Genomic DNA, 26519 nt, shown 5'->3' on the forward strand with positions numbered 1-26519 from the left:
CAAATCTCGTTCCTTTTTCCTATGATAGCCCATGATACCCTTGAAGATAGCTATCCAGAACTCCCTGAGACTCCTCTTTTTTCAGGATAAACTTCCCTGGTACGTTTCCTTGATCTTTCTATGTTGTGGTATCAATACCCTGTTCCATCATTGTGACCCTGTCCTGGATGCTTCCTGCATTACCAATGTTTTCTTCTAACTGTGGAACTCTGTAGTGAAAACACTAGTTCAGGTGTAGTTTGATTCAGATGGGGTACAGCGGAATGATCACCTCCTTATTGCAGGAAACTTTCATTTCTTAATGCTAAGCAAGGCTGCATAAGCCTTTTGGGCTTCCTTATAATATTAGTGATTGACATGAATCCAGAAGTCCAACAAAAGCCTCAGATTCCTTTCAGACAGTCATCCAGGCTCTGCTCCTTATCTCCATGGTGCAGGTCCCACCAAACCAGAGGGAGTGCTTTTTGGGAAATGTGTGTAGGATTGGCTATAAGGTCATAGTATTCTATGTGCAGCGCACTCCTGGGAAAATGTCATTTCTCTGTCATGTTTCTGTTGCCCAATCTCCAAGAGAAGTTAAGTGATTTTTTCAGGGGTTATAACAAGAGGTGGGGAGTTGCTTAGGTTGAATTCAGCTCAAGGTCAAGCACTATGCCAACTAACTGCTGTGTGTTACATAGAACATATTTTACCTAGTAAAATATCATTGATGGTTGCTGAGGTGGAATGGGAAACAAGGAAGGAAGCAAATGGGCCACCCTGGAGTTTGTGATAGAGAAGGATATGAAATCTTTGGTTTGGAGCGACGTGCAGCCTTGATCTTGGGAAAGCAGATTTCAAGATTTTAGTGTTTGCCGTGTCACAGTGGGGCTTCCCTTCAGACAGGGTTGGATGAGATGGTCACTGAAATCCCTTCCAACTCAGATTCTGGGATTGTAGGACACCCCTCCCCAATGCCCCAACCAGTGTTCTTTCCATTTCAGGGTACTTTTTTTCTAATCAATATTTAGTATCATTTATTTCTAGTAAAAACTTCAGAAAATGATATACTACTTATTTCAACACTTTCAGTAGCCTAATGCCCATGGCTAGAAAAATAACAGTAAATTCAATCAGATTACTGCATGACTCACTCACAGGCAGGCAGTAGCCCCAGTGATGATTACTCAAAAGGGAGGTTCTGGTTATGAGTGATTGGGGTAAGCCATTTTCAGAACTGCAGGTGGATTATGTTTTCTTTGGGAGATAATTGGGATGGCAGAGTCCAAGACTGTCTCAGCTTCCCCTGGTTCCCAATCAGTTCTGGAGTACCTGGTGAGTGTGAGGTCCTTCAGGACTAGTCTTGGGGCTGGGATTTGTCTTGGAGGCTGAAAGGCAGAGGAGGCAGTTTGGTGGAATGGAAAGAGCCCTGGTCTGGGAATCAGAAGTCCCAGGTTCTGGGTTCTACAGTTGTTCTGCCTCTAAAGGCCTGTGGGACTTTAAGGATGTCACTTTAATTGATTTGGCATCAATTTCCTCCTCAGTAAAAGATCCTTTTTGAACTATTGGTAATCTTCAAGAGCTTTCTGTTTGTACACTCTATGAAATACTAAAAATGGACTAATTCGTATTGCATTCCTGAGATTTTTGATCTGATTTAATTTCCACTGAAATAAACCAACAATATTGATTAAAGAGACCTGGTCAGAAATGAGGAGACCTGAGTTTCAATCCTAGACCTTTTGTACATCAGCTATATGGCCTTGGTCAAGTCACTTTTTCTCTGAGCCTTAATTTTTCATCAGTGAAATGAAGGATTTGCACTAGATAATCTCTAAAGTCTCTTCTAGCTTTGACTTTAGAAATGATGTATTCCAAACACCTCATTTTCTTAGACCTATTTTTAAATTAAATTCTATGATATGTGCTATGGTGGCAGCATGCATGGAATGAGACTGGGGTTCAAATCCTGGCTCTATCATTCATTGCTATCTTTATGACCTTTGGGGATTTACTGGGTCCCTTGCTTGTAAAAAGAGGCAATTAGATTAAATGATCTCTAAGATTTCTTTTTTTCTCTGAATCTTCATACTATTTTGAAGTGAAGATCATGTGTTTGGTTTTCTGATTGGGGTCAATTGGGGCAGGATAGTTGAAGGGGGTTGATCATAGATTGTTTTTGTTAAATTTCCTGTGTGTTATATTGAACTCCAGTTTGTACAGAAACAGAAAGAGAGTCCAGGAGATATCTAGGAAGGCTTTGAGCTAAAGGAGGCCATGGAAAGTGTGAGAGCCTTCTCTTACCCATCCACCTCCAGAGGAGTCCAATGAGCAGAGCAGAATCTCCTTCTGGTCTGTCAAAGATACATCTTGTTCTGAACGCCTGGGACAACAGAGGATTTTCTCCCATTTTCTACATACTTGTCCTGGCACTACTCCCTCCAAGCTTTAATCAAGACCCCATTTTTGTAGTGATCATGATTAGGTGGATTTGTCAGGGCGATTAGTCAGAATCTCAGGGACTTCCGTCTTTTTCTCCTTCAGTGTTTATACATTCACATTCCATTTGTAAAGCTGTGGAACAATGGAGCATTCATTAGACAAACAATAATCTGTAATATTAGAGTTGGCAGAGACCTTCCAGATCCCTGTGTCAAGCCTCCTCATTTTTCAGGTGGGGACAGTGAGGGTGAGAGAAACTTCCATTTGAGATTAAATTTCATTGACATTGGACATATCTCACATGAACGTGATTTTTTTTACATGTTGTCTTCCTCAATAGAATGTGAGTTCTTTGATATCATGGGTAGTGATTTTTCCTTTCTTTCTATCTCCAGAGCTTAGCCCAGTGATTGATCCATAGTAAGTGCTTACTAAAGGTCTATTGACTGATTGGCTCATATGTGTTCTACCACTAGACCAGTGTTTCTTTCTCTATACCACCTATCCAACACCCTCATTTTACATGTGATAAAACAGAAGTCCAGAGATGTAGCAGACACTGCTCAAGGGTGCCCATAGCATGTGTGTGGTGTTTATTTCCATCATGGGCTGGGGCTTCCTAAAATTTTTAGAAAAAGAATTGAAGACAGAGAATTGGCAAAGGGGACCAATGAATAGATGAATAATAAATGTGGAAGGCAGAGAATTGCATCTGAATCATGGTAATAATAATAAAAAATCCTTCTAAGACCTGCAATTTCACTGGTCTGAGCATTCTGTTACTCTGTCGTTGCCTTGGGAATGTTCTCTATGACTTGTTCTGGCCTCCACAATTGATCACCTGATGATAAAGCACAGGTAATGTGCAAAGCATCTCTTGCTTCTCCTGTATTAGAAACCCTTCTAGCTGGCAAGGACCTGGTAGTGCTTAGATTCCTTAGGGTAGGCTCTGAGGCCCCAGGACACTGTTCTGCTCTGAGTAGATCTTCAAGGAGGATGTGAGTCAAAGATATATAGCTTCTTAGATTGCACCCTCTTTCCACATTAGGACTTAGACTCACTTAACCATGGGTGTACCTACCTGTTTGTGAACACTGGTTTTTTTTTTCTTTCAGAGTCGCTGAGATCTAGGAAAGATATCCTACCAGTGTAATCAGCAGTGCATACAGTCTTGCAAGCCACCACCAAAGTGCCCAGAACCTTGTCATCCCTGGGTCCCTCAGCCATGCATTCCCATTTGTCCCAAACCAAGTATTCCTGAGTGCCTCAAACCATGTATTCCCTTGAACCCTCTGCCATCCCACCACCAATGTGGAAGAAGAATTGCACCCAATGCCCTCCACTCTACCAGCCATTACACACACATACACATATACATGTATAAATATACATATAGGTTTGTGTCTAATGGTAGTCATCTCAGGGTGGGGAGAGAAGAAAAAAAGAAATTTACACAATAACTTTTTTATATATTTAAAAGGAATAGCAAGTGGTACACAATAGATTTTCAGCTTCATGTGCAATCATCATTTTTATTATACTCTTATGGAAATGACTGTTTTATTTCATAAATTAAAAATAAAATAAAGTAAAAAAGAAAGTAAATGGTTTGCAGTTCTGAAAGGGAGATTTGAGAAAGGATTGGTCACCCTGAATGTTAGCATTTTCTCTCTCTTCGTATTGTTTGCATGTTGTTTCTCTCATTAGCCTGTAAGCGCCTCCAGAGCAGAGCCTGTCTTTTATCTTTCTTTAAATCCCTAGGGTATATCTATCACAGTGCCTGACAGTTAGTTAACACTGAACAAATGCAAATTAATGGACTCATGGGGCAACCAATAACTTGGTTGAATTGCTCTAATTTTGTTTTTTTTTCTTCTTTTTAAAAAATGTCTTTATTCATATTTAGTTCTCAACATTCACTTTTATAAGATTTTATAAGATTTCCAAAACTTTCCCCCTCCCTCCCCAGGATGGCATGTAATCTGATATAGGCTATGCATGTACAATCATATTAAACATATTTGCACCTTAGTCATGTTGTAAAAGAAGAATCAGAGCAAAAGGGGAAAATCACAAGAGAGAAAAAACAATATTTGTTAATTGTATAGAGTCATTTCTTGTTATCTCCCTCACTAGAGTGGACTCCTTGAGAGAAGAGACTGTCTTTGATCTTTCAAAGACATAATATATGTTTAATAAAATATTTATGGATTGCTTAGCTGATAAGAAAGTAAATATCAGAAAAGGTCTAGTGCTTGAGTTCTCATCTTAGCTGTGCTTTTAAAGAGATGTGGAAATCTATGGTGGAAAAGTGAGGATCTAATGCATTCTAATCATTAGGGATCACTTTTCCAAAAGTATAGGCATTGGTGGTGGAATATAGCATATGGGGCATAGGCACCAGACAAGCTTGGAGTCTATATTGGAGAATGCAGCTAGTGGGATGATTTGACATAAGACTATGGAGAGTATTATTGTGGTATAAGAAATGATGAACAGGCAGACTTTAGAAAAACCTGGAAAGACTTATATGAAGTGATGCTGAGTGAGGTGAGCAGAACTAGGAGCACATTGTACACAGTAATAGCCATAGCGTGTGATGACTGATTTTGATAGACTTAGCCCTTTTCAGCAATGCAAGGCCCTAAAACGATTCCAAGGGACTCATCAGGGAAAATTCCATCCACATCCAGAGAAAGAACTATGGAGTCTGAATGCAGAGCGAAGCAGACTATTTTCTTTTTTGTTTTTTTTTCTTTCTCATGGTTTCTCCCATTAGTTATAATTCTTCTATACAATATAACTAACATGAAAATATGTTTAATAGGAATGTATTTGTAGAGCCTATGTCAGATTGCAGGCCATCTTGGGACTAGAGTGGGGTGGAAGAAGGGGGAGAAAAATTTAGAACTTACAGAAGTGAACGTTGAAAACTAAAAATAAATAAATTAACTAATAAAAAAGGAAAAAAAAAAGACTATGGAGAGTATTGACTGCCAGGAGAAAGAATGTATATTATATCCTTGAAGAAATGAGGAGCTTGTTTGAATTTTCCTCCTTCCTTAGTCACTCTCCTTCACCCCGCCCCCACACCTCCCCACTCCCCTGCGGCCATTTGGGATTTATAGGAGCCAACTGCCTAAAAACTCAAGATGAAGAAATAAGAAGTTTTCCTTTTTCCTGATCTCCAAGCCTGATGCTTCTGGGTCTGTGGAGGAATACTGTCCCTCATAAGTCACTTATCCCTAGCAGATGAGATGAAAAGTAGGGACTACAATAGATCTGTTTTATTGGGTAGAGGTATGTCCGGGTAAGCACCCTGCCAATAGAAGAGCTGTTCAAAAATGGAAATATCCTTAACTCCACATAATTACTGGCTTTCAAGTTTTCTTCTGGCTTTCAATCTATCATCCTATGATCATTATCTTTCTGACATAATTCCAAGGGGCAAAACCCCTTTCCAGGCCAACCTTCAGGCTCATCCAGTTAGAATCAAGGAAATTCTAGCATAGGGTCAAATTGAGTGGTCTTCCACTCAAAGGATAGAATGAGTTGCTCTTGGACATAGAGACCTTGAGTGGATACTGAGATGAAAGAGAGGATGGCTAGAGGGGAGAGAACCCCTAAGAAATAGAGAACCTCCATGCTCATAGAGAGCCTAGGAAGTCTACAGACCCCACACATGCAGGATTAACCCATGAGGACCAAAAAGGTTCAATACACCATATTTGTCCTGATGCTACAACAGTGAGACAGTAGTATAGTGGGAAGACCACTAGATTTGTGAAGAGATCTGTATTTAAATTCTGACCCTATCACTTCACTATTTGTGATCTGGGCCAAGTCACTTCCTTTGTCTGGGCTTCAGTTACTTCATCTGTAAAATGACAGTATTGGACTAGATGATCTCTTCATTCCTTGCTAGCTCTAAATCTATGACCCTTTGCTCATGGAATCACAGCTTTTTAGATTTGAAATGGACCTCGGCCATCATCAAGTTCAACCCATAAATGGGGAAAACCCATTCCAAAAGTCCTGCAAATGATCATCTAGTCTCTTCTTGAAGATGTCCAGTGAGAGAGAAAAACTTCCTGAGGCAACCCATTTCACTCCTAAGGAGAGTTTTAATTGTTAGGAAGTTTTTCTTGATCCCCAACATAAATTCACATCTTTGTCCTTTCCGTATATTCTTCTTTGTTCTTCCCTCCTGGGATAACCTAATGGAAACAAATTTAATTCTTTTTTCACATGATTGTCCAGTGTACCCTTGAAGACAACTGTCCTGAACCCTCTGAGACTCCTTTTTCTAGGATAAACAAGTCCAGTGCCTTTCCCTGATCTTCTTCTGTCATGGTCTCAATACTCTGTACAATCATGGTGGCCTTGCTCTGGATGCAAAGTCTTCATAAAACTGTGCTGAAAACCCTCTTTTAGGGGGAGTTCGATCAGGATGGGGCATAGTGGAATGATCACCTCATTATTCCTTATTTAATGCCCCCTAAAGTTGCATTAACCTTTTGGGCTTCCATATCCCACTATTGACTTAAATAGACCCAGAGTCCAAGAAAACTGTCAGATTCCTTTCAGATGGTCTTCCAGGCTGTGCTCCTTTTTACCATGGGTGAAGTACCAGACATCAGAAGGAGTACTCTTTGGGAAATGTGTTTGGGAATTGATCTTAAGTTGCAGTAATCTATAGGTAGTTCCCTCCTGGGAAAATGGAATTTTTCTGTCATAAGATACTATCATTCAGTCTCCAAGAGAGGTCTAATACAGGGGATGATAATAAGGGTAACAAGTTTCTCATGTTGGATTCTAACTCAGGTCTTCTTTCCTTCAAATCCTGTGTTCTATTCACTCTGCTGCTAATTGCCTCCTGTTAGACGGAACACGTTCCCCCAGAACACGTAAAAAATCAGTGCCACTGAAAGCAGAGCTGCTGTGGCAGCGGCGTAATGGTAAGGGCACAAGTCTTGTACTTGAAGGACCTGGACTCAATTCCAATTTGTGTCACTTAGTGGCTACAGACCAAGGCCCTCTGAGGATTTGTTAGGTGCCCACTATTTATAGGTGAGACCTTGTGCTGAATGAGTTTCGACTGATCCTTCTCACAATTGTTCTTAGTAAGAGGAATGCAGCAAACAGGAAGAAAGCTGGGATCTTTTCTCTTGTATGAAACATTATTCTCTCTCTGTCTCTCTCTGTCTCTTGCCGTCTCTTGCTGTCTCTCTGCCTCTCTGTCTCTCTGTCTCTCTCTCTCTGTCTCTCTCTCTCTGTCTCTCTGTCTGTCTGTCTCTCTCTCTCTCTCACACACACACACACACACTCCCAACAGAGTGATACATAAAAGTAAACTGTTCCTGCTCTAATAGTCATATCACTGGGTCAATGGACTTGCACAATTTAATAGCTTTTTAGACATGGTTCCAGATTGCTTTCTAAAATTGCTGGACCTATTCCCAGATCCACCAAGAAAGCATTAATGTATCTGTTTTTCCATAGTCCTTCCAGCATTTGTTCATTTTACATGTTTGTCTACTTGGTCAATCCAATGGATGTAAAGTAGAGATCTAGAATTGTTTTAATTTGATAGCTTGGTTTTTTTTTCTTCTGAAAATTGTCTGTTCACATATTTTGACCATTTAACAATTGGGCAATGGCTCTCATTCTTTTTGGTGTCTGTGACAATTAGAAGACAAAGAGGGAACTGGAAGAAGGATCCCTAGGAATGAAGAAAGCCAGGTGGAGAAAACAACATCACCTTTCCAATCAGAGGACCTGGCTCTGAACCCCGGCTCTGCTACCTGCTAGCTGTATGACACTGAGCTAGGCTCTGGGCCTCAGTTTACTCATGTGAAAAATAAATGTATTGACTTCCAGCTTTAAATCCTATGATTACAGTATAGAATTGTGTAAGCCATAATTGTGACCTATAACCCATTTAGCTGTTAGACACGAATAAAAGAATCCTCTTTGGTGATACTAACCAAGAAAGACAAGTGTCAAACCAAGCTCAATTAATACTAAGGCAGAACAGAATCACAGAAGGATCACTAGACACAGTGGAAAAGGACCAGTACTTGCATCTGTCATTATTTAGCCATTAGGAGACCTCAGAAGAGTCATGTAATTTCAGAATGTCTCAGTTTTCTCATCAAACCAATGGAGGTAATAAAGGACAGGGCAAGCCCTGTTCATGTCACTGGGTCATTGTTTAAAGTAAATGAGATCATAAGTGATAGAAGCACTTGGGAAGCCAAGAAGCACTATATAAACGTGAACTGATCCTGTTATTCCAATTAATAGAGAGAGCCTAGATTAAGTCATGAAAAAAGGATGGAAAATGCTCATCAGGACAGATCTGACACCACCTGAAAAACTGGGAAAGTAGGAGAAAAACAAGTCAGGTGTCATCATGAAACACATGCTTTATTTGAGTCAGGGGGAAGAGAGTTACAAGGGATCAGGGAATGGAAGTTGCCACCCAGGTTACAGCAAAGGGGAGAGCTCATGCAGTGGCAGGGGGCCAGGAGTCTGGTCTCTCACAGCCATCCTTCCATTGAAGTTCCAGGAAGTCTGGAGTAGAGTAGGTTGGTACTTTCTCTACAGTCTCTCATCCCAGGAGGTGTGAAGATGGGGGTGGAAGATGGGAATGAGGCAGAGGTCTCATTTCTGAAATGACTGCAGCTCTAAGAACAGAAGCTCTTCTCCTTGATTTTCCTTTCAGGGAAGAACAAAGGCAGAGAAACCTGGAGATTCAGAGATAGGGGCTGGGAGTTCAGATACCCACAGGATTGCTCAAGCTCCCTGTTTCATGGTGCTGCCAGCATTAGGCACTGTTACTTCCTCTTGGGTGGGCACTGCTGCTGGCAGGGTGGAGGGCATGGGGGGCATTTCTGCTGGCATTGCTGTGGTGGGCACAGCTCAGAACAGCTGGGAGGGCATGGCTCAGGACACTTGAGACAGCATGGCTTTGGACACTTAGGAGGGCAAGGCTCAGGGCTCTTGGGGTAGCATGGCTCTGGACACTTAGGAGGACAAGGCTCAGAGAACTTGCGAGGGCATGGCTCAGGGCACTTGGGAAGGCATAGCTCAGAACACTTGGGATAGCATGGCTCAGGGCACTTAGGCAAACAAGGCTCAGGGCACTTGGGAAGGAATGGCTCAGGGTATTTAGGAAGGCATGGCTCAGGGCACTTGGGAGGGCATGGCTCAGGGCACTTGGGATAGCATGGCTCAGGGCACTTGGGAAGGCATGGCTCTGAGCACTTAGGAGGACAAGGCTCAGGGCACTTGGGAAGGCATGGCTTAGGGCACTTGGGATAGCATGGCTCAGGGCACTTGGGAAGGCATAGCTCTGAGCACTTAGGAGGACAAGACTCAGGGCACTTGGGAAGGCATGGCTCAGAACACTTGGGATAGCATGGCTCAGGGCACTTGGGAGGGCATGGCTCAGGGCACTTGGGATAGCATGGCTCAGGGCACTTGGGAAGGCATGGCTCTGAGCACTTGGGAAGGCATGGCTCAGGGCACTTGGGAAGACATGGCTCTGAGTACTTAGGAGGACAAGGCTCAGGGCACTTGGGCCAGCAAGACTTTGAGCACTTGGGGTGAAGTTGTCAAGGCTGTTTGCACTGCTCCTGATACTGGTAGGACATCTTTCCTGGATCTCAGTGAATCTGAAAGAAATAGAAGTCAGTGTCCACAGACAGGTACTTCCAAAGGCAAGAAGGTCTAAACCCTTATAGAGAGATAAGTCATAATTTTAGAAACCTTTGGGGTTAAATTTTGGAGTGGTAAATGCCATGGAACTGAGCACTAGAAGACCTGAATTCAAATCCTGGGCTAGATAATCACTAGCTGTACGATTTGTGCAAGTCACTTAACTTTTCTTAGTCTTAGTTTTTCCATCTCCAAAATGGGCATCATAATATACTCTAATTACCTACTCACTGCATGGTGCTGTTGTATTACATGAGTAAAACTTCATACAAACTGTAAAGTGCTATATCAGTGTGAGCTGATACTATAATTCCTCCCTTCAGATCCTCCTCCAACATCTCATCATAGCAGAAAAGTTACTCTGGAGTCTCAATACCTGAAATGAGGAGTATAAGTATTAGCATGTCCATACAAGTTGAAAACGGACTCTAACTCAGGACAAGCCATGGCTGATTTGCAGCATTGTTGTTGTTTGGTCATTTTGGTCATGTCCAACTCTTTGTGATCCCATTTGGTGTTGTCTTGGCAGAGATACTGGGGTGATTTGCCATTTCCTTCTCCAGCTCACTTTACAGATGTGGAAACTGAGGCAAACAGGATTAAATGATTTGCCTTAGAAGGGAAAGTTGCTCTTGGCCTCAGTATGCCCATCTGAAAAAGGAGAGGGCTGGAAAAAGTTATCTGAAAGATCCCTTCCAGCTCTAAGATTGCAGATAAATGCTTGCTGAATGTCCAGCCTCTCTGTGATTTCATAAATGGTTTGTGAGCATTAATAAAATCTTGAGGGAAAGGGACCAAAGTCACTGAAATTCTGACTAATCCCATGTCAAATCCACACCATCAGTGCCAAAACTACGAGATCTTGATTAAAGTCTGTGGGGAGATAGATGTACCAGGAGCTGCACAGAGATAATACCAAAGGCTCCCATGATGCCCCAGGAGCTGACCCCCAGAAGGGTGACTCTGATGGTCCAAAGGGAGGTTCTGCTCTGTCCATTGGACTTTCCCAAAGCAGGATGGGGCAGAGAAGGCTTAATACCTTCCACAGAATTCTTGAATTCAAGACTCTTCCTAGATTTCTCCTGGGCCTCTTTACTTCTTGTACAAAGTATACTTCAGGACCACTCACAGACAAGCCAACCAAACAGTGTTATCAACAGCATCCTTCAACATCCTTGCCCTAATAATCCTGACTAGATCACTGAACACGTGAGACTTGAGCATAAGATGAAGATTCAGGAAGAAAAGCAATTTTTGAGGTCATCTAATCTAATTCTCTATTTTTACAAATGAGGAAAACAGAGGCTCAGTAAATTGCCAAAGATCACACAGTGACAGAGCCCCAGGTCTTCTAACTCCATATCCACTTAACCCCTTCCAACCCAGCTGTCTCCATCTCACTTACAGAATTTCAGTCTGATTACTGATCTTGGAGGTTAAAAAAATGGAAAGCTTGTTCAATATGAGCTCTAAATTCAGGACTAGAAGCAAATATGGAGACTATCTAAAAAAACATTTCATTTTACAGGTGAAAAAAATTAGTGCTGGAAGAAAAGAGCCTTGGGAAAGACCATAAATTTTGCAGAGAGCATGGCACATAATAGGTGATTAATAAGTATATATTGATTTACACACTGAAGTAGCTGATTGGCAAAAGTCCTAGAACTTTATCTCAGGTCTCTTCATTTCTAAGTAGGACTCTTTATATGATAGCCTTTGATTAGGACAAATCAAAAGTGGTGACATGACACTTCAAATATTAATATGAAATTATCCATTTATAATATATCATAGCATCATATTGTAGACAAGCAGAAAGGGATCTTCAAGACCACCACAGCCATTAATGACCTGTTATAGAAGAGGAAATTGGTGCCAAAGGAGGTTAAGTGACTTCCTTAGGGTCCCAGAGCTTGCTAGAAGCAGAGGAAGGACTAGAAGCCAGACCCCAGAACTTCTGATTCCTAGGCCAGGGCCCTCTCCACTCCACCCAACTGCCTCCTCTGCCTTTCAGCCTCCAAGAGAAATCCCAGCCTCAAGACTAGCCCTGAAGAATCTCAGACTCACCAGACACTCCAGCACAGATGAGGAACCAGGTGGCCGATGGATGGTTGTAGTTTCAGCAAGTGCCAATTTATAGGGCTGGGGAGTCCTGCCCAGAGGCAGTGGGGACAGCCCCAGACTCTGCCATCCTAATTATCTCCCAAACAAAACATAATCTGCCTATGGAACCTCCCTCTTTTGCAGGCCCTCACTGGAGCAACTGTCTGCCTATGAGTGTTTCATCCTGGAGTCCCTGCCATGATTGAAGACAAAGCCCCTTATAGGAAAACTGATTGAATTTAACCCATTCCTTGTCACTGCTTAAGGAACTGGGGTACCTAAAGTTTTGCAGTGGAAAACATAGAATGAAAAGATATCAAAAAGGGAGAAGAAAAGCAATGCCCTATCATAAATTGGTGGTTTTCAACATGGACGATGATTCCAACTCTTCATGACTTCATTTGTGGTTTTCTTGGCAAAGATAATGGAATGATTTGCCATTTCCTTCTCTAGCTCATTTTACAGATGAGGAAACTGAAGCAAACAGTTAGGTGACTTGCCCAGGGTCACATAGCTAATAAATGTCTGAGGCTAGATTTGAACTCAGGTTTTCCTGACTCTAGGCTCAGCACTGTCTACACTGTGCCACCTCACTGCCCCAATGATCCTTAGCCTAGGATTACCAAAATCCTTTCTGACTCAGAAATATGCCCCTGAAATTTCTCATCTTCAGGAGTTAGGTGAAAGCTTATAGACCCTCAGATTTGATAAACATTTGTGGATGAGAGAAAGTTCCCTGAAAGAAGGACTTTACTTTCACTTAGGATGATCAGTAGTCATACTTTCCAGAATCCTTTTGGGTCAGATGCAGGAATAAGGGTCCTAGGGAAATCTACGTCCTATGGGGAAAGTTGATTGTTTCCCCTACCTTTTCAAATACTTTTGGGCTATTCAAGCCTCAGAAGACTCTAAGGCATAAAATGCTTTCCCTACATGTCAAAAGAATTTATTTCTCTTTACATTTTCATGTCTCTGTTTTTGGCCCTCTTCTGACCTTCAGCTTAACACAGTCTAAGGGGAATGTCCTGATGAGGTTGTTGGTAAAGTGTACATTAACTTTGCACCCCTCAAGGCTCTATGCAAGCTATGAAGGTAACCCAAGAAGGACTGTCAGCTTTCTGATTTGGAAAGCTATAGTGTCAAGGCCGCTTTCCTCAGTATTATTTATATAATTTGTCCACTGCCAGTTATTCCATCCCTGCCTACTGCCTTTGCTCCATTGGTCCTGGGCCAAATGGCACATTTTCCCCTTAGCTTCCTTATGACTCCCTCCCAAAAGTCCTCATTTCCATGATTTTCGTTGTTCTTCTCAGATCCTACTGTTTCCAATGCATTCCAAAGCTATTTCCAGAAGTCTTAAACAAATAAATGCCTCACACAAAAGAATAGATCTCTACTTTCTTCTTGTTTGTTGTGTTTCTCTTATGAACAACAATCAGGCCAGGGATCAATAGAGACTCACCCATACAATCCTCACTCATAAAGAAAAGACACTTAATAAAGAGAAGTGGCTTTCAGTTATTAGCAGTTAAATAGCAAAGCTTGGAACTGAATCCAAGACTAGTGCAATCTCTACTATGACCCTGGTGATAATACCATTCTATTTGTGGCAGTGACATTATATTGGGTCATATGTGTTCTATGTAACATGAGACAGTTGGGCAATATAGTGCATAGAGCCCTGGACTCAGAGTGAAATTAAAATTCAACATGAGAAACCCACTACCTATGTGATAACCCTTGAATAAGACATGTCGCCTCTCTAGGAGGTCAGATGAGAGTATCTTACGAAAGAGAAATTATGTTTTCCCAGTAGGACTCTACACATAGACCACCACAGCTTTATATCATACCTCAAACAAGTTTCCCAAAGAACATTCTCTCTGATTTCTGGGACCTGGACCACAGGGTTAAGTACAGCCTAGACGACTATTTGAAAGGAATCTGGGGGTTTTGTTGGTCTTCTGGCTCTATTTAAATCAAGTGTGATTTGGCAGCCCCAAAGGCTAATGGATGTCATTAAGAAAGGAAAACTTCCATGAATAAGATAATCAGTCCTGTTCAGACTAGAACTGAAAGAGAGACTTCAATAGAGTTCTACAATTAGGGAAAGCCATTGGCAATATGGAGAGCTTCCAAAGGAGGGTCACCTTGGTGGTTCAAGGTATTGAGATCATGACGCATGATGGTCAGAGAAAGGCACCTGGGATTTTTATCCTGGAGAAGAGAAGTCTCCAATAGCTGTCTTCAAGGATATGCTGGGCCATCACATGAAGAAAGAATCAGATTTGTTTTCTTTAGTCCAGAAGGAAAGAAAAATTGAAATGGAATGTCAAGAAAAGTTTCCTAACAATTACAACTATCCCTAAGAGTGAAATGGATTGCCTCAGGCTGTTGTGGCTTTCTCACTCATTGAAAAACTCCAAGAAGAAACTGGATAATCATTTGTTAGGCCTTTTGTAGTGGGAGTACCCCATTTATAGGTTGACCTTAATGGTACATATGGTACCATTAACTATATAGCAATATAGTTAAGTGCTACAGTCAGAATTCAAATAGGTCTTTTCTTTTCAAATCTAGGGTCTTCCCACTCTACTTCAGTCTCATTGTTGTAGCATTAAGACAAACACGGTGTCCTTAATAATGTCACCCAAACATACCTCCTCCCAGTGAAACAATTCTTTCAGATTCTGTAATTTTCATCACGTCTACTAAGGATCAGTAACTTGAAGGTGACATCAGTATTGGCCATGGTCTCTCCACAGGCCCAGATGCACCAGATTTGGGTATCAGGAAGAAGAAAAATTTGTCCTCATCCTGAATTTTTAGGCAGTTGGACTCTGCCACATGCACATAGACCTGAAAGGATACAAACAAAACAGACCAAAAACCTTGATTGAGAGGGAAGGGAAACAGAGGAAGAAAACAAAGACATAATGCTTCTTATTGCTCTAAAGATAAAATACAAATTCTTCATCCTGGCATTTAATGCCCTTCGCAGGCTTATGTCACAGTACTCTACCACCCACATTCTCCATTATTAACAAGCTACTACTATATACTATATCTCACCTCCAATACCTGGATCTTTGGTTAAGTGAACCCTAATGATTAGAATATACTCTCTCCTCACTTCTTCCTTATAGTTATCCCAGCATCCTTAAAAGCACAGCTCAAGGGGAAGCTAGGAGGCATAGTGAATAGAGCATCAGCCCTGAAGTCAGGAGGGCATGAGTTCAAATGTGACTTCAGACACTTGATACTTACTAACTGTGTGACCTTGGGCAAATCGCTTAACCCCGATTGCATTGCCTCCTCCCTCCAAAATAAAAAGCACAGCTCAGATGCCAACTCAAACACCTGACCTTTTTCTGGTATCCCTGATTAGTAGCATTCATTTCGTCTTAAGATTCCTTTGTATTTCTTATTTACTTACTTGTCAGTCAATCCATAAGTATTTATGAAGCACCTACAAAGTGCTAGTCATTGTGGTAAGATCTGTGTATATAAAGAAAGATTTAAGACAGTCCCTTCTGTCAAGGAACTCACAGTCTAATGGGGGAGATAATAGGAAATAACCATGGGCCAAATATGTCTGAGATGAACTAGAAATAATCAACAGAGGGAAGGCACTAGAATTAAAAGGGATTTGATGGGTTCTTTGTCAAAGGTGGGATTTTAGCTGGCACTTGAAGGAAGCCAGGGAAGCCAGAAGATGGGGATGAAGAGGTAGAACATTGGTGTTTATCCTCCAAGTGTAACAAAAACTTCCTGAAGACAAAGAATAATCAGCTTTTGAGATTGTATCCCCAGTACTGGGCACAGGTTCTGGCATATGGTACAGAGAACATGCTTAGTAAATGTTTGCTGAACTGATTGGAATTGAGTTCTGGGCTCCATTCATAAGAATACAGTATCCATAATGAGGAAGAAAATAACCCTTCCCTATATTACCGTGTTCAGACATCTGGAGTATTTTATACAGTTCTGGTCCCTATATTTTAGGAAAGCCATTGTTAAGCTGAAATACCTGCATATGAAGAAAAACAAGACTTCAAATCCTATCCTATGAAGACATGACTCAGGAACCAAGAGGAATCATTTAAAAATTTAAGGATGTTTATCCCATAAAAGAGAGGGAGGCCATAATAATTGATTTCTAATCTATGGGGAGGAATCATGTAGAAAAATTATTCTATGACTCAGTGGGTTTCCAGAGGGCTGGACCAGGATAAATGAAGGAAAGATATAGAAAGACAAATTTTGATTTAATGGACAAAAAAATTTCCAATAATTAGAGCAGTCTAACGATGATGTTGATTTTCCCATGCGTTAGTCAACAAATATTTGTTAGGTGCTAACTATATACTAGGCACTGTGATATACCCTGGGAATTCAAATAAAGATACAAGGCAGTCTCTGCCTTCAAGGAATTTATAGTCTGATTGGGAAGACAACATAAAAACAATGTGTAAAACAAGATATATACAAAATAAATTGGAGATAATCAAGAGAGAGATGACATTGACATTCAGGGTGACAGACTTTATTTCCTTTCACTAGAGTTGTTCAAGGAGAGAGATTCTTTGGCCACTTGTTTGGAGATTTTGTAGAAAAGATGTTGTATTGGGTCCTTAGAATAAATTGCCCCTGAATTCTAATTCCAGCTAGACACATAATAGCCAGATAAGCATTTTAAAAGGAAATATGTGTCTGTTTATCTCAAAGATATGGCTAAAAATATTTTTTTCCTCTTAACCTCAGGAAGGGGACATAACCTCCTGCTCCCTTTATACTGCCCCTATGTACTTTATACTTTATATTGGAGGGAGAGTAAGTTCACAGCTTTACTTCATTCCTATATAGTACAGTCCCACCAAAATCTATGTTCAAAACTACCTTTGAGGATTTCATCTGTCCTGGAATCTTAGATCTAAGATTGCCATGACTTGAGCTCCTAATTCTGTGGACTCCATCACATGCATGTAGAATGGAAAGGAGACAAACAAAACAGACCAAAACTCTGAACTGTCTTCTCAGGGCCACAGCTTGTAAAAGGGGTAGCCCTTATACCCTACTGTAAGGGAAGACTTGGTGGTTCAATTTTAACCTCCCTTCATTTAAAAATTGTGATTTAAGTGAAATCAAAGAAATAGGTTTAACAGGTTTCTCATAAATCTACCTGATTCGTCTTGGAGACTGAATCTATGGATAATGGCAAAATCTGGCAACTAGGTCGGGATGGACATTTGGTTAGGAAAGTGTTTAAACACTCCTAACCAGAGCGTTCTGGGAGAAAATCTGAGGGAAATTTTAAATATTTGTACATTCATTCATTCATTCATTCAATAAGCATTTATTTTTCCTATATGCTATGTTATGATCATGTGTTTTAACTGGAGAGGCTTTCATCAAGAGTGGTTAACTGAGACTGAAAGCTTATAAAATATTTCCCTTTTTCTCTGCCTTTTTCTAAGAAGTATTTCCTCACCTCATTCTTTTGACGAATTCTCTTCTTTTTCTATTTTAAACTTTTATTCTTTGATTAGGATGAGTTGGGATATTATTTTAAGTATGTGGAAGAGCATGAGAAAAGGGAGAAAGACAGATAAACCTTGAAATGAATGTTTTTATAGTCTGTGCCTGGACAGTATAACCTTCTGGGCCAGAATTACACAAGATGAGAAGGCATTGAAAGATAATGATCAAGAGGAAACCCCAGGGTAGAGGTCCCATTATCCTTTTAGTGGCAATTTACCCACTTTATAATCAAAGAGTCTTATATACAGCTTAGAAGGAAACCAACTTCTTCATTAGACTTTGTGTTGCAAACCCAGACCTATGAAATGATGGCAACCAGGATTTCTGAAAGTGGAAGACCAGTCACAAAGACATCAAAATACCTACAGGAGTATAATTATAGGAAGAAAAAATACCTAGAAACAGAGTAGGTGCCCATGCATCAGAGAATGACTAGGTGAATTTTGGGAGATGTGTTATAAGAAATGAAGGCTGCAAAGAATACAGAGAAACACACGAAGACTTACATGAACTGATGCAGGCTAGAAAAAGTTATAAACCTAATTATGCTGATGTAAATGTAGATGAGAAGAACAATAAGGGTATGTGACCTTGAAGAAACTGTACAACCTCTTAACCTCTCAGTTTTCTCATCGGACAAGTCAAGATAACAATCCCAGCTTGCTCGCCTCAGAAGGCTATTTATTGTTAGACAGAAATCAGAAAATAAAGGGATACAAAATATAAATAAACAATATCAATGTAATGTAATTTTAAATCAGAAGATTTCTCTGTGCCTCAGTATCCTCATCTGAAAAATGAAGGAGTTTGATACCATGATCTGGAAGGTACCCTCCAACTCTGATATTACATTCGTTGCTAAATAAATGTTCCATGGCTCTATAGTTTTACAAATGGTCAGTGTGTACAAATAAAAGCTTAAAGGAAAAAGACCAAAGTCACTGAAATTCTAACTAATCTCTCATTACATCTGCATCCCTTTGATCAGCACAAGCATAATACCTGGATTAAAGCCTGGAAGGAGCTATGTCAGGAGATGAATAGAGAAAATGTAAAAGGGCCCAACACTTCCCTAGGAGCTCAGCATCTCAGGTCTCTGACAGACCAGGAGGCTATTTTGCTCTGATCATTGAACTCCTCTAAAGGATGATGGGAAACTTAAGGCTCTAACATCTTCCACAGCATCTTTTAGCTCAAAGTCTTTCTAGATTTCTCCTGGGTGTTTTTATTTTCATGTACAAAGTAGAGCTCAACTCCATACAGAGGAAAGTCAATTAAAGTCCTTTGTCAACATCTCTCAACAATTGTGCCCCAATTCCTTCCAAAAAGATGACCAAACATATTAAATTCAATCAATCATAAAATAAAGATTGAGAGAGAAAAGGCCTCTTAAAGATCATCTAAACTAATCCCCTCTTTTTACAAATGAGGAAACTGAGGCCCAATAAATTGGCAAAGATCATATAGGTAGGATGAAGTGGCAGAGCCAGGAGGTGAGGCATGTCTGGAAGGGGAAAAGAAGCAGAATTTAAGTTGGTTTTCAAGAAAAGGTTCTTAACAATAATAACTATTTCTAAGAGTGAAATGAGTTATCTCAAGAACTTGTGTGTTCTCCCCCATTGGACTTCTTCAGGAAGAGACTGAATGGTCATTTGTCAAGTTTTTTTTGTAGTAGACATTCCTCATTTTGCATTTACCTTGATAGTGGCAAAGGTCCTTTTCAAATCTAAAAGGCTGGGATTCCATGAAAAAAGGGTCAGAGATTGAGAGCTACCAAGGACTGGAGAGATTATATAGTCTGGCAGCTCCATTTTACAGATGAAATAATCAAAACCAAGAAAATGAAGGGACTTGCCACCAAATCAGACATAGTTAAGTGATCGGGTCTGAAGTTGAACACAAGTCTTCTCTTTCCAAATCTAGTGGTCTTCCCACTATACTACTGTTTCATTGTTGTAACATTAGGACAAACGTAGTGGATTGAACAATTTTTCCCCATGTATGCAAGGGTTTTATTTACCCAATTAGACTCTTTAAGTTCTCTATTGAATGTGGTGGGTCTCTATTTCATAGGGGCTCTTTCCCCTCTATCCAAATTTTTCTCTATCTCAGTGTCCACTAAAGCTTCCTATGTCCAAGGATAACTCATTATATCCTTTGGGTGGGAGACCCCTCAACATTACCTTATGCTAGAACTTCCTTGATTCCTCCTGGATGAGCTAGAAGCTTTGTCTGGAAAGGGGTTTTCCAGTTGGGATGATGCCAGACAGTTAATAAGCACAGGATGATAGATTGAAAGCTGGAAGAAACCTTGGAGCTAAGGATTTACATTTTTCAACAGATGACTTCTGGGAAGGGTAGGTACATTAAGTCACCCCAAACATAGTCACACCCAGTGAAATGTGTCTCTCAGGTTCCATCATTTTCATCACATCTGCTAGGAATCAGTGATTTATGGTTTACATCAGTATTTGACATGTTTTCTCCACAGACTCAGAAGCATCAGACTTGGGAAGCAGGAAGAGGAAAATCTCATCCCTTCCTCGTCTTGAATTTTTAGGCAGTTCGTTCCTATAAACCCCAAGTGACCTTCATTGGGAGGGGGAGAGGATTGTAAGCAAGGAGGGTAAGAACACAAAGACAAAAAGCTCCTTGTTGCTTCAAGGATAAAATCATCCTGGCATTCCTGGCTCTCCACAGAACTAAGTTATATTGTGCTACTATCACATTTGCCAATGTAATCAAGCTTGTCTGCTGCCTGTGCTCCATGCACTGTGCTCCATGTCCCAATCTTCTGTCTTTTAATAAGTGATTCCTGTTGCTTAGGACACACTCCCTCCTCACTTATTTCTTAAAAGCACATCTCAGGGGCAACCTCAAACATCAGGAATTACCCGGTATCCTTACTTATTAGCATACTATCCCTCTTGAAATCCCTTTACATTTTTTATATGCTTACTTCTCATCAATCCATAAGTACTTTAAAATATTTACTATTTCTATATTATTACTCTGTTCCTGTTGCTATACCACTATACTTATTAATTGATAGTCACACTACTAAGAACTGGGAATTCAAAAAAAGGTCAAAGACAGCACCTGCTGTCAAGGAGCTCACAGTCTTATGGTGGAGACCACAGGAAACAACTGTGTACACATAAACTATATCCAGGATAAATTAGAAATTACCAAGAGAGGGAAGGCACAGAAATTAAGAGGGACTTGATAGCTTCTTTGTCGAAGGTGGGATTTTTAACTGGCACTTGAAAGAAGCCAGGTAAGACAGGAGACAGGGATGAGGAGTACAATCATTGGGGTTAATAATTCTGGTGTAATAAAATCTCCCAGAAGATAAAAACCATTCAGCTTTTGTCATTGCATTCCCAGTACTGGGCACAGGCTCTGGTACATGATACAGAGAACCTGCTTAGTGTGTTCACTGAACTGATTGGAGTTGAGTCCTGGGACCCATTAATGGAAATACGATGTCCGTAACAAGGAACAAAATAACCCATCTCTACACTGACTTGTTCAAACAATGTCTGGAGTATTTTGTTTAATTCTAGGTCCCATATTTCAGGAAAGATGTGAAGGTGCAACACATTCATATAAAGTACAACAAGACTCCAAATCATGTCCTACAAAGACTTGACTCAGGGATCGTGAGGAATGACTTAAAAGTTTAAGTATTTTTATCCTGCAATAGCGAGGAGGGGAATAGGGGGAGGAGCCAAGATGATGGCTGGAAAGCAGGGACTAGCATGAGCTCCCCGCTGAGTCCCTCCAAAAACCTATAAAAAATGTCTCTGAACCAATTCTAGAACTGCAGAACCCACAAAATAGCAGAGGGAAGCAGGGCTCCAGCCCAGGATAGCCTGGATGGTCTCTGGGTGAGGTGTATCCCACACAGAGCTGGGAGTGGAGCAGAGCCCAGCGTGGGCGGCGTGGACCAACCAGACCAGGAGCCGGGCTGAGTGTGCCCTAGTGCCCTGAATCAGTGAGCTGTAGCAGTTACCAGACTTCTCAACCCACAAACACCAAAGACAACAGAGAAGGTTAGTGGGAAAAGCTGCTGGGGACAGAGTGTAAGAAGGAGTTTGTGGTTCGGCCACTGTCCCGGAGGCAGCGGAGGTGGGGCAGCTACAGAACTACTGCTGCAGTAGTGGCCCCAGGCCCACCTGGTGGGAGGAATTAAGTGGTGGATCAGAGCAGGAATGAAGAGCCTGCTGAAGATCTAAGTCTAGTCCGGGTTGGGGGTTCTTGGGGAAGGAGGAGTGCTGGTGTGGCAGAGCTCGTGCATCCCCCCAAACTTGGAACATAGTTCTCTTAACTCTACAAGCAGTCATACCCTGCTGAAAAACTCAAGGGTCAAGTTAGTTGGCCGGGAACATGGCCAGGCAGCGAAAACACACCCAGATTCAGTCTCAGACTTTGGAATCTTTCTTTGGTGACAAAGAAGACCAAAACATACAGCCAGAAGAAGTCAACAAAGTCAAAGAGCCTACAACAAAAGCCTCCAAGAAAAAACATGAACTGATCTCAGGCCATGGAAGAGCTCAAAAAGGACTCCACATTCCTGCCAAACTGGACTATTCATATTTCCCCATACTTGGCATTTCTCACCTCCATGATTTGAACACATCATCACAATGCACGGAATGGTCCCATCTGCTGCTACTGAAATCTTTTCCTTGTTTCAAGACCCACCTTGGGCCAACCTCCTCTACGCACTTTTCCTTCACTGATGCCCCAGCTAGTATTGTTATTTCCTCTCTCTTAGACCTTCTACAACATTTTGTTCTTAACCACCTTTCCTAAAGTCTAAATAAGGTCTAATTTGTATTCTGCTTATTCAGGTACACATCTTATTTCTCACATTATTTTGTCAGATTTGTGGGGGTAGAGATTATTCCTTTGAAACTATTCCTCCCCGCCCCCCACCAGTGTCAAATACAGTTACAAGCACATGTTTCAGTATTTGTCTTCAAGGATCTCTAATTTTGCTAGTATCCACCCCCCCCACACACACTTTGTTTTTTAGAATACAGGTTGCAATCCATCTTTATGTTAGTTGATAGAATTTGAAAGCAAAAAAAAACCCACTTTGCTGCTTTTGCAGAAGAATTCAATAAATGTTTGTGAATGGTGATGAGATTATACTACATAACTTAATTCACCACATAATTGTCATCCCCGCATAATCATCGCACCCTGTTTTTTTCAGTCCAAAAATTGGTTAATAACCTTTCATCGTGTAATCGTCACATGGTAGAATTCTGTTCACCATGAGCTTAAAAGGTAAACAGAGCAGCAATATGTCACCAGTGGCATATAGATATGTATTTATCTCTCTTGCATTGTGAGCTGCAGCCTAGAATTCTCAGCACACGTGCATTGTCAGTATATTTCTGAGAACTGACTTGAGTGGTTTGTTAAGAGCGCTGCAGTACTAACTTTGTCACTAAACCCAATGAAGAGCCATAGGTTCAAGGAGAGTGGGGGAGAGGGGAGGTGAAGATGCCATAAGTAAGTCATGTGATGTGGTAAAACTTGTGTCTTCCCATGCTAGCTAAACCTTACAGTTCATCTGTCAGCAATACATCAACAAGCAAAGCATTTCTTTCTGATTATGAGGAAATAAAAAACTATTCTGTGGGCTTCAAGCTGAAAATGATCGTGTTCACTGAAGAGCATGGAAATAGAGCTGTGGAAAGAGAGTTTTCAGTTAGTGAAACATTGGTGAAAGACTGGTGGAAACTAAAAGACAAGCTAAAAAACATGAACCTCTCTAGAAGCATGTTTAGAGGGCCTAAAACAGGCAAGTTTCATAAACTGATGAAGTGTGTGTGTGTATTCCATGCATCCTAATCTTGCACCAAAGACAGTTTAGCAATAAATGATTTTTTGAAAGCTTCACATAATGGTCACACCCCATTTTGGGCAAAAATTTGGCATAAAATCTATGCTGATTATGTGGTGAAATGTGATATAGTGGACACTAATAGCTTTTATTGAATCTTATAGTCTTAGATCTAGAAAGATTCTTCAAGGCCATCTAATTCAGGCCCCCAACCAATGTGGCAACCTTTCTACAAAAAGTCTCAAAAAGTGATGATACAAGATCTTGTACCATTCCAGCAAAAGAAAATTCACTGTCCCCCTTAATCATATTGTCCTCTCTCTATGGATTTTCTCCAATTTATCTTGTATTATATTGTGTTCATACAATAATTGTTTGCAAATTACCTCCCTCATTAGACTGTGAGCTCCTAGAGGACAGCGACCATTTTTTACTTTTCTTCGAAACCCTCTGTATTTTGCCTGGTGTCCAGCACCTTGTAGGCACTTAATAATTGTTTGTTCAGTGACTTATGGGAAAGCCAATTATATTGTTAAATGGCTCTAATTATTGGATTTTTTTCTCCATTGAGATGAAATCAATCTTTCTATATCACTTATTCATTTTCCTGGTTTTGATTTCTGGACCCTTCCCCACCTCCTGCCCAACAATCTAACTTCTCTTAAACATGATCCCCTCTGAAATATTTGAAACCAGTTGTCATTCCCTCACTGCCTTTTCCAGGAAAAAAAATACCTATTTTTTCAACCATTCCTCATAGGACATGGTTTGGAGTCTTGTTTGTCTTCACCTGAATGTGTTTAAGAATATGAAGTCTTTTCTAATACATGTTGCCCCAAACTGGACAAAATACTCTAGAAGTAGTTTGACTAAAGCAGTGTAAAAATGAACGTTTACCATCCATCTTATGGACACTGCATTCTCATTAAAACAACTTGAGACTCCATTCTGATCAGTTCAGCAGATAATTACTAAACATGTTCCACGCACGGCATGTAAGAGCCCATGCCAAGAGCTAGTGAAACAAAGACAAAAGCTAAATATTTCCTGCCTTTAAAGAGCTTTCATTACACTGGGAGGATATAACACATACACACATGTAAGTAAATAAGAAATAGTAATTTTAAGAGAGGGAGGGTCAATGATGGGAAGTATCACAGGAGGCATCATGTAGGCATTGGCACCTGAGCTGTGCTTTTAAGGAGGTAGGAAGTCTATGGCACAGAGGCGAAGATGGAATATATCCTAAATACTGGGCATAACTCACATAAAGATATAGGGATGGGAGGTGGGATAAGGTGTAAGGGGAACAGGCAACAAACAAACTCGATTAGGATGAAGAATGTAGATAACAGAGTAATATGATATAAGGCTATCGTTGTTGTGCAGTCATTTTAGTTGTGTTTGATTCCTCGTGATACCATTTGGGGTTTTCTTGATAGAGATACTGGGGTAGTTTGCCATTTTCTTCTCCAGCTCATTTTATAGATGAGGAAACTGAGGCAAACAGGGTTAAGTGTCTTGCCCAGGGTCACACAGCAAGAAGTGTCTGAGGCCAGATTTGAAATCATGTTTTCCTGATTCCTGGCCCAGGGCTCTATCCACTGAGCCCCCTAGCATGATAAAGAAGCAATAAGGAACTTTTTGTGTCTTTTACCCCTTATCAAGGTGACTTGGAATTTACAGGACACTGTCTAAAAAATTCAGGAGGAGATAGAGAGAAGGTTTGGCTCTTCCTTCTCCCAAAGCCTGAAGAATCAATTTCATGGAGAAATCACAGCAAATATTCATGTCATCATCAAGTCACTGATCCCTAGCAGATGTGTTGAAAATTATGAAATCTGAGAGACGTAGATCTGCTTCTCTGGGTAGAGATATATTTGGGTGACTCAGGGTCCCCACCCTGCCTAGGAGATAGCTGTTGAAATATCTTGAATTCCATATCCTCGTTATTCTTGACAGTCCCTTGAAGCTCCAAATGTACCAAGTTATGATGATTACCTGTCTGACATCATTCTAAATGACAAAACTCCATTGTAGGCAAAGTGTGGAATCATGTAGGCAGAATCAAGAAAATTTCAGCAGAGGGTCAGTTTGGATGGTCTCTGAAAAGTCTTTGGTGTACACTGAATTGGAGGAAGAGAAGGATAGATAGATGCGAACACCCAAGAAATAAAGACACTCCCTAGACCTTAGGGTGGCAAAGAAGGTTAAGTGACTAGCCCAGGATCACACAGCTGGTAAATATCTGAGCCTGGATTTGAACTCAGGTCTTCCTGACTCCAGCTCTGGTGCTCTATCTACTGCACCACTAAGAAAAGTTCAAGGGTTAGTTGAAAAGGGGCCTTGGAAGCAGTAGGGAGTACCTGCAGGTTTTAGAGCAGGAATCCTGGAGGCCTGGAAGAGTCTGTTTGTTCATTTTGCAACAGATGAGCTTTGCAAACAGGCTTGGCACAAATTGAAACACCACTTGGAATGCCCAGTCGCACTCAGAACTTGCCAAGAAGCTCATACTCCCTGTAGAGGGTAGGTCAGAGTTAGCACCTCGGGGAGAAGGATATGAAAGAGCTTGCTGGGTTGAATATGCAGGTGATGGCAAAACCAAGGAGAAGCCCAGGATGAGGGGGATGAAATTCTAGGTGCCAGAGGTGAAGTGACTTGCCTGAGTCTATCGGTTAATAAATATTTATGAAGCGCCTACTGTGTGCCAGTCAATGTCCTAAGCGCTGCGAGGTACAAAGAGACAAAAGACAGTCACTGAGATTGGTGACCGAATGCAGGAATATGTGCGCTGTCCTGTGTGTGGTGAGGGGTGATAGAAAGGGATTTAAAAGAGAGACAGTGACCGTGACTCAAAGTCTAGTGATCTGGG

The sequence above is a fragment of the Trichosurus vulpecula genome, chromosome 4 (genome assembly GCF_011100635.1).
Source record: "Trichosurus vulpecula isolate mTriVul1 chromosome 4, mTriVul1.pri, whole genome shotgun sequence".
Taxonomy (NCBI): domain Eukaryota; kingdom Metazoa; phylum Chordata; class Mammalia; order Diprotodontia; family Phalangeridae; genus Trichosurus; species Trichosurus vulpecula.